Source organism: Oncorhynchus mykiss, chromosome 12 (assembly GCF_057628025.1).
Source record: "Oncorhynchus mykiss isolate SJ-2025 chromosome 12, ASM5762802v1, whole genome shotgun sequence".
NCBI classification, from domain to species: domain Eukaryota; kingdom Metazoa; phylum Chordata; class Actinopteri; order Salmoniformes; family Salmonidae; genus Oncorhynchus; species Oncorhynchus mykiss.
In genome coordinates, this window is record NC_143033.1 from 33,892,211 (window position 1) to 33,902,500 (window position 10,290).

The following is a 10,290-nucleotide window of genomic DNA, read 5'->3' on the forward strand; positions in this document are numbered from 1 at the left end:
CTTTGTCGAGATAAACGAGCGCTCTGTGGCAAAAGCATGCGCTTACAATTATCCACTTCAGTCCCATTCTGAGTCAGACACTGCAGAATGCCAGCATGCCTCTGTGTGTCAGGAGGAAAGGCAAGGAGGGGAAGTGTTTTCACAGGAAGCAGGGTAGGAGATGAGAAGAAAAGAGAAAAGGAGGAAAAATGTGTCAATGTAATTTGGTTAATTTGGAGGATTTGACCGACTTTAAAACAGCATTAAACCGGGGTCAGATATTCCTTGAAGGGGGTGTCACAGGATTCAAGAGAGAGGTTACCATTACTCTAATAGTGAGCTGACCGATGAGGGATTGGTGTATCTGCAACAAGCAGTTCTAAGAATGGTTAATGTCAGTGTTTATTAGTTGAGGTTTCTAAATGAATGGCCCCTCACGAGCCACACACAGCTAGGAGGTCCTCTTGAATTCATTTAGAATAAAACACATTCAAAATAAATAGAAATATGCAAAAATATGCAAAAAGCAGACATACAAACACAGGCAAAAACATTATACCCTTCATTACACTAACAAACATTCTGAACCACATAAACAGGCGACATATGTTCAAACGGGCAGAGTTAACTGTAGGAGGCATTGTGAATTATTACTGGAACCATCATGTTATGCCAATCTCATTAAAGCGTTTACTAAAGTGGTGTAGCATATTGAATAAGAAAAAGGACTATAACATTCAATTATGCGGCAGCTTTCAACCTGAGAGAGACAAAAGTACTTATGAATTTTTCATGAGATGTGGAAAGGCCTCAATAAGTAGTGTCACGTACGGATCATTAGGAGTCCATGGACATCAACCGGCTTTTCCCATAATGCCCCAGGCCCTCAATCAAATGGCCCGTAATGAACTGACAGGATGTTACCTCAACAACAACACCAGACAAAAAGAGCGTTTGCAAATGTTTAAAACAACAAGGGTAAAAAAAAAGAGAAAAGGAGACACTCTTATAAGGTGTGAACCTGTTTTTAGGGAATGGTAATGGTCTGTTAGATTTAGACACATTCCAGAGCAAAGTTCTCCCGAACTTCGGTTTTAGAAAAATAAGTAAAGTTGCACAGTAAGTGAACTACAATAGCAGCATGGTTCACAGGTTTCTGCCGGCAAGGCAAGGTAGACATGTTAACACTCCGCAGGGCTGCTCTCTGGGTTGAGCCAAGCATGGAATCTAATGAAAAATCTCTCTCATAACCATGGTTTCATCTGTCCAAACACTTCATGCAAGATAAAATGGCTGACAAGACAGCTAAAGCCCATGCCCAGGTTATTTGTTGCCAAATGTCAAGAGCTTTCCACAATATGAATTGATTGTCTTTGTACATTTCTGGGGGTTTCAGTCAAAAAAATAAAAATATACTTTTATTAAAGGTGCACTATGCATAAATTTCCCTGCCATATCCTGTTGCTAAAATTGAAATAGTTAGCCTAATTTCAGTTTATGTGACAAAACAAGCAATTATTTTGCGGATAATCATATCGGCCGTAACGGGAGTAATTGAGGATATTTACTCAGCAAAACTCCATATTTCGTGATTAACGAACACATTTTGACATTAAAACACTTTCCGAGGTACCTGCGTGTTAGATACATCTCTGGCCCATCTACTGTTGCTCCCCAATTCTGACTTGTGCAATTATATCTGTTTTACTGATTTCTGCTCTTGTAGAAGAAGCCTGGGTTTTCTGCACATTAACACTACAAGCTTATTACCTAAAATGTATCAATTGAAAATGTGGATCCACAGCTCCAATCCAGATGTGTTGGTCATTACTGAGACGTGGTTAAGAAAGAGTGTTTTGAACACTGATGTTAGCCTTACTGGTTATAATATTTCTCGTCAAGAGAGATTTTCCAAAGGTGGTGGAGTGGCAATCTTTACCAAGGAACACCTTCAGTGCGTGGTTGTCTCCACCAAGTCTGTCCCCAAACAATTTGATTCGCTATTTTTAAGCATTCAACTTCTAAATAGCTCTTTGTTGACTGTTACTGGATGTTATCGTCCACCCTCCTCCTCACAGCTGCCCATGTCCCTTAATGTTGATGATGTGGTTGTTACTGACAAGGAGCACATGGCTGAGCTCTAGGATAGGGGGACAGTCGCGTCTCACTTGGCCAAAAGCCAGGGAAAATGCAGAGCACCAGATTCAAATAAAATTATATTAAAATCAAACTTTCATTAAATCACACATGTAAGATACTAAATTAAAGATACACTCGTTGTGAATCCAGCCAACATGTCAGATTTTAAAAAAGCTTTTTGGCGAAAGCATAAGAAGCTATTATCTGATGATAGCACAACAGTAAACAAAGAGAGTAGCATATTTCAACACTGCAGGCGCTACACAAAACGCAGAAATAAAATATACATCATGCCTTACCTTTGACGAGCTTCTTTTGTTGGCACTCCAATATGTCCCATAAACATCACAAATGGTCCTTTTGTTCGATTAATTCCGTCCATATATATACAAAATGTCCATTTATTTGGCGCGTTTGATCCAGAAAAAAACAGCTTCCAATTTGCGCAAAGTCACAACAAAATATCTCAAAAGTTACCTGTAAACTTTACCAAAACATTTCAAAATACTTTTGTAATACAACTTTAGGTATTTTTAAACGTTAATAATCGATCAAATTGAAGACGGGTCTATCTGTTTTCAATAGAGGACGAGAGGAAACTAACGCTACTTTTCAAGTCTTGGCCAACTCTCAACAGCGTTACCCTTTTCCAAGTTGGCCATACTTCTTCAATGCACAAAGGAATAACCTCAACCAAATTCCAAAGACTGGTGACATCCAGTGGAAGTGGTAGGAACTGCAAACAACTGCATAAGAAATATCCCCATGAGAACCCAATGAACAGACAGTGACCTCAAAAATCAAAAATAAATAATTCTGAATGGTTAGTCCTCGGGGTTTTGCCTGCTACATAAGTTCTGTTATACTCACAGACATGATTCAAACAGTTTTAGAAACTTCAGAGTGTTTTCTATCCAAATAATATGCATATCTTACATTTTTATATTCTTGGCATGAGTAGCAGGAAGTTGAAATTGGGCACGCTATTTATCCAAAAGTGAAAATGCTGCCCCCTATCCCAGAGAGGTTTTTAAATCACCACTTCATTAAGTCAAGATTTCTATTTGACTCAGGCACCTGTCCAACATTTCCTCATCTCCCACCCCTTCTAATGTGACGAACCTTGATGGTCCTCCCTCTTTTCCCCTGCCCCGCTACAAAGTTTCTCCCTGCAGGTGGTCACTGAGTCTGAGGTGCTAAAGGAACTCCTTAAACTTGACCCCCAAAAAACATCTGGGTCAGATGGTTTAGATCCTTTCTTCTTTAAGGTTGCAGCCCCTATCATTGCCTATCTTGAACCTTTTTAACCTGTCTCTCCTCTCTGGGGAGGTTCCCATTGCTTGGAAGGCAGCCAGGGCCTTTTATTTAAAGGGGGAGATCAAGCTGATCCTAACTTAACTTTTATAAGTGCATTTCTATTTTGCCCTGTTTATCAAAAGTGTTGGACAAACTTGTCAATAATCAACTGACTGGCTTTTTTGATGTCTATAGTATTCTCTCTGGTATGCAATCTGGTTTCCGCTCAGGTTATGGATGTGTCACTGCAACCTTAAAGGTCCTAAATGATGTCACCATTTCCTTTGATTCTAAGCAATGCTGTGCTGCTATTTTTATTGACTTGGCCAAAGCTTTTGACACAGTAGACCATTCCATTCTTGTGGGAGTATTGGCTATGGAGTATCAGTGTCTCTGTGGGGTCTTTGGCCTGGTTTGTTAGCTACATCTCTCAAAGAGTGCAGTGTATAAAGTCAGAACATCTGCTGTCTCAGACACTGCCTGTCAACAAAGGAGTACCCCAAGGCTCGATCCTAGGCCCCATGCTCTTCACCATAGTTCAGGCAGTAGGAAGCTGTCTCATCCGTTTATATAAAGATAATACAGTCTTATACTCAGCTGGCCCCTCCACAGATTTTGTGTTAAACGCTCTACAGCAAAGCTTTCTTAATGACCAACAAGCTTTCTCTACCCTTAACCTTGTTCTGAACACCTCCAAAACAAAGGTCAAGTGGTTTGGTAAGAAGAATGACCCTCTCTCCACTTCTTTGATTACTACCTCTGTGGGTTTCGAGCTTGAGGTAGTCACCTCATACAAGTACTTGGGAGTATGGCTAGACAGTACACTGTCCTTCTCTCAGAACATACCAACGCTGCAGGCTAAAGTCAAATCTAGACTTGGTTTCCTCTATCATAATCACTCCTCTTTCACCCCAGCTGCCAAACTAACCCTGATTTAGATGACCATCCTACCCATGCTAGACTACGGAGATGTAATTTATACATCAACAGGTAAGGGTGCTCTCGGGTGGCTGGATTTCTTTGCCATTCGGCCATCAAATTTGCCACCAATGCTCCTTATTGGACACATCACTGCACTCTATACTCCTCTGTAAAGTGGTCATCTCTGTATACCCGTTGTAAGACCAACTGGGTGATGCTTATTTATAAAACCCTCTTAGGCTTCACTCCCCCCTATCTGAGATACCTACTGCAGCCCTCATCCTCCACATACAACACCCATTCTGCCAGTCACATTCTGTTAAAGGTCCCCAAAGCACACACATCCCTGGGTCGCTCCTCTTTTCAATTTGCTGCAGCTAGCGACTGGAATGAGCTGCAAAAAACACTCAAACTGGACAGTTTTATCTCCACCTCGTCATTCAAAGACTCAATCAGGGACACTCTTACTGACAGTTGTGGCTGCTTCGCGTGATGTACTGTTGTCTCTACCTTCTTGCCCTTTGTGCTGTTGTCTGTGCCCAATAATGTTTGTACCATGTTCCGCTGCTGCCATGTTGTGTTGCTACCATGATGTTATCATGTGGTGTTGCTACCATGCTCTGCTGTCATGTGTTGCTGCCATGCTATGTTGTTGTCTTAGGTCTCTCCTAATGTAGTGTTGTGGTGTCTCGCTTGTCGCTTATTATTATTTGACCATGCTGGTCATTTATGAACATTTGAACATCTTGGCCATGTTCTGTTATAATCTCCACCCGGCACAGCCAGAAGAGGACTGGCCATCCCACATATGCTCTCTCTAATTCTCTCTTTCTTTCTCTCTCTCGGAGGACCTGAGACCTAGGACCATGCCCCAGGAATACCTGACATGATGACTCCTTGCTGTCCCCAGTCCACCTGACTGTGCTGCTGCTCCAGTTTCAACTGTTCTGCCTTATTATTATTCGACCATGCTGGTCATTTATGAACATTTGAACATCTTGACCATGTTCTGTTATAATCTCCACCTGGCACAGCCAGAAGAGGACTGGCCACCCCACATAGCCTGGTTCCTCTCTAGGTTTCTTCCTAGGTTTTGGCCTTTCTAGGGAGTTTTTCCTAGCCACCGTGCTTCTACACCTGCATTGCTTGCTGTTTGGCGTTTTAGGCTCGGTTTCTGTACAGCACTTTGAGATATCAGCTGATGTACGAAGGGCTATATGAATAAATTTCATTTGATTTGATTTTGATTTTGTCGTGATGTGTGTTTTGTCCTATATTTGTGTTTTTAATCCCAGCCCCCGTCCCCACAGGAGACCTTTTGCCTTTTGGTAGGCCGTCATTGTAAATAAGAATTTGTTCTCAACTGACTTGCCTGGTTAAATAAAGGTTAAATAAAATAAATAAAAATATTAATCTCTGACACAGATACTGGGGCATCTAAAGTCTTAGCTCCAATGGCAGCATATTGAATATTTAAAACTACTTTCCAAATGGGTGAATTATCTCAAAACAATTAACATTTGACATGAAGTCTGCCTTGGTGTTTATATTGCAGTGTTATTGGTTTAAGACAAGTTTTCATTTTTTAAATGATTTTTTAATCTCCATTTGGGCTCATAAAAATGAATAAATTAGGCCCTAATAAATGGATTTCGATAAAATGCAATTGGGTTCATTTTACGTAGCTTATGCCTACCCACACCATAACTCCACCACCACCACGGGGCACTCTGTTCACAACGTTGACATCAGCAAACATGACACTCACCAACATTTTTTATATATTTTGATTTATTTCACCTTTATTTAACCAGGTAGGCCAGTTGAGAACAAGTTCTCATTTACAACTGCGACCTGGCCAAGATAAAGCAAAGCAGTGCGACACAAACAACAACACAGAGTAACACATGGAATAAACAAACGTACAGTCAATAACACAATAGAAAAAGTCTATATACAGTGTGTGCAAATGGCGTGAGGAGGTAAAGCAATTTAGAAAATTAACACTGGAATGATAGATGTGCAGATGATGATGTGCAAGTAGAAATACTGGTGTGCAAAATTGCAAAAAAAGTAAATAAAAACAATATGGGGATGAGGTAGGTAGATTGGGTGGGCTATTTACAGATGGGCTATGTACAGCTGCAGCGATCGGTTAGCTGCTCAGATAGCTGATGTTTAAAGTTAGTGAGGGAAATATAAGTCTCCAACTTCAGTGATTTTTGCAATTCGTTCCAGTCATTGGCAGCAGAGAACTGGAAGGTATACAACGCCAACGTGGTCTGCGATTGTGGACGTACTGCCAAATTCTCTAAAACAACGTTGGAGGCGGCTTATGGTAGTCAAATTAACATTCAATTCTCTGGCAACAGCTCGGGTGGACATTCCTGCAGTCAGCATGCCAATTGCGCACTCCCTCAAAACTTGAGATATCTGTGGCATTGTGTTGTGTGAGAAAACTGCACATTTTAGAGTGACCTTTTATTGCCCCCAGCACAAGGTGCACCTGTGTAATGATCATGCTGTTTAATCAGCTTATTGATATTCCACACTTGTCAGATGGATGTATTATCTTGGCAAAGGAGACATGCTCGCTAACAGGGATGTAAACAAATTTGTACACAATATTTGAGAGAAATAAGCTTTTTGTGCGTTTGGAACATTTCTGGGATCTTTTATTTCAGCTCACAAAACATCGGACCAACACTTTACATGTTGCATTTATATTTTTGTTCAGTGTACCTTGTAGGTAGTGATCACACTGAGGGCCTAATTACATGGAAGCTTCTTAGAGAAACTTTGTCCTAATGGGATACCTCTTTTCGTCTCTTTGATAGCACTGACTGTATGGGCATAATGAATAACTTGGGAAGGAAGACATTGATTGTGGGCCCACTGAGCCTGGCGGGAAAATAATTAACTACAGCCTCGAACGGAACGGCAGTCTGGAAGACAAATTGATGGTGACAGATGGATGGTGACAGATCTGGCTCATAGACTGACTTGGAGTTATGTTAATAAAACCCTCCAGGTTGACATGCTCCTGGCAGGCTGGCAGACCAACCTCGGTGCAGGGCGGGGGCTGAGTGGAGGCCCAGAACTCTGTACATTACTGCTCACACTGACGACATCACCAGTAACACACATAAAATTACATGGGTATGTTTTGTCACTTTGTGTTGAGTGTGATTTAAAAGCAAGGTCATGACCAGGAAATAGTTTGACATAATAAAGAAGGCAGAGCATTGCTATCCCATCATACCCTAAAAACACATACTATTTTTGTGAGCTCCTCCAGATAATGTACAAAACATGCACCTCTTTAACAATCATGTACAAACCAGTCATTTTCTCCGGAAATACCTTGTTTGATGTGTTCTGACACCTTACAGTCCATGGAGTGGTTGTCACTATGTACAATAGGATTGGCTAACAGGGCATGTCAGTTGAACTGGGTGGTGTTGAACAACGGATTTGAGGAGCTGTGAAGATAAAGCCAGCCAGCACAGGTTGCTTAGCATATTAATGAAATCCATGGTTAAATACTTAGAAAATCCCATTAATCACACACATAATGAATCATCCGACCAATCTCTGAACTGTTGGAACAGCTAGCCTATTACTGTTCTATCACTGTTTTAGAACGACGTTGGAGGTGGCTTATGGGAGTTCTATTAAGGTTCTGGAACTATTCGAGAACTGTTCTATTGCAGTTCTAGAAATGCTCTAGAATGGTTATATTACTGTTCTATAAGAGTTCTGACACAAATGACTGGTGGTTAAAACATCACCGACAACCCAAACCGCATACACTAAGCAGGTTGCCATTTTAAAAATCAGATATGGAGTGTAGGAGACATGGAGTTTAGTTAAGAAGCCTTCAGTTCTTGACCCTGCAGTCAGGTACAGGTACTGTAGTGCTGGATGTGAGACAGTATATATAAGCACAAAGATTTTCCGGGAACACCTGCCTGCCCTATAAAGAAACAAATTGTGTTCATTTAGGCCCTGTCTACCAGGCCTCTCTATGTGATACAGTAGATGCAAGCCAGGCCCACCTGGGTTATGACATTACCTCCCCAATAATTGCAGCATGAGGCTGTGGGGCTGCAAGGCTAGTCCAGGGCCATGATGAAGTAATACATCATGCCACAGCAACTGAAACCACTCACTGAGTCTGGAGCAGGAAGGGGGAGAGTAGGAGGAGAGGAGGAGAGGAGGAAATGGGTAGAGGGGGAAGAGAGGAGAGGAGGAGTGGAGGAGTGGAAGAGGATAGGAGGAGAGGAGGACGAGAGGAGGATAAGAGGAGGAGGAGAGGGGAAGAGGGGGAGAGGGGGGAAACTATTCTGTGATGCATCTGCCACAATCACAGAAAAAGAGAGCGTGACAGAGAAGAACGAGAACTGGAGAGGGAGAGAGGGAAGGTGGGAATGAAATGTTAAGATGGCGGCGCTGAGGTTACTGAGGTTGAGGTTGCTGGTTACTGCTCAACTTTGCTTTTTTTTATGGCTATTTTTGTGTTAATAGTTACTTTATTTGCTCAGCATGTTCGTGCAACAATACGACCGACAAACACTTCTGGATCATGAATTGGAAGCTACACACTTATCTCTCAGCCTCCATGATCTGGAATACTACTCCTTTGTTCCCCGCACAGTGGGCTCATCTGTTGCTGCTGACTAAGACGACCGAAGGCAACGCCAGCGACAAAGAAGAGGAAGAAAAGGAGGACTCCAAGGTACTGTAGGCTGAAAAGAACAGCCTAAGGTCATTTCCAAGGTAGGCTGAAAAGAACAGCCTACGGCCTCCTCGTCCTGGTATCCTGATGGCTAATGTGAACTTGTGAACGCAGAGCAAGGCTTCAATTGCAGAGGGACATCACAGAATGCTGTGTCTTTGTTTTTACAGAGACATGGCTTACGGACGATACATTCAACTCTGTTATTCAAGCAGACGTTTTTCCAATTTCCGTATGGATCAAATGGCGGCTTCTGGTAAGAGCAGGGGGGAGGGTATGTTTCCATATCAACAATTCCTGGTGTACCGAAGCTGAAAACATCTTGAGCTCCTGTTCGCCCGACCTGGAGTTTCTGATGCTGAAATGTCGACCCCACTATATGCCAAGAGAATTCACGTATGCTATTATCACAGCTGTGTACATGCCGCCATAAGCAAACACCGAGGCGGCACTCAGCGAACTATACAACATCATTAAGCCAGAAAGAATCCTCTCACCCGGAAGCAGTCTTTATTGTCACGGGTGATTTTAATCAAGTATGTTTAAAACATATTTTTCCGTCTCTCTCTGTTCCTACTCCCAGCTTACAAGCAGCAACTCAAGAGGGAGCCACCAACACAGAGAATAGTGAGGCGCTGGACAGAGGGGGCAGACTCAATGCTGCAGGACTGTTTTGAGAATACTGATTGGAACATGTTCAAAGATTCATCCACCCAGGACTCATCCATCAACATTGAGGAATATACTGTACGTTGTCAGTCACAGGCTTCATTAGGAAATGTAATGATGATGTTGTACCCACAATAACAATCTGGACATATCCTAACCATAAACTCTGGAGATATCCGTCCCATGCTGAAAGCCCGTAATGCAGCATTCAATGTCAGCAGAAAGAAGCTCGATGACTCTGTGGCTTGCGACGTGTACAAGGCAAGCAGGTATGAACTCCGCAAATCCATTAGGGATGCAAAAAGACAATACTGACTCAAACTTGAATTGATGTTCGACAATTCAGTCTCCAACGCATGTGGCAAGGACTACAGACTATCATGGACTACAAAGTCAAATCCAGCTGTGTGGTGCCCACCGAAGCCTCCATCCCAGACGAGCTTAACACATTCTATGCTCGCTTTGAGGCAGACAATACCAAGCAATCCAGAAAACTCTCGCTGTTCCGATGACCAGGTGCTTTTGCCCTCCGAGGCTGACGTGAGGAA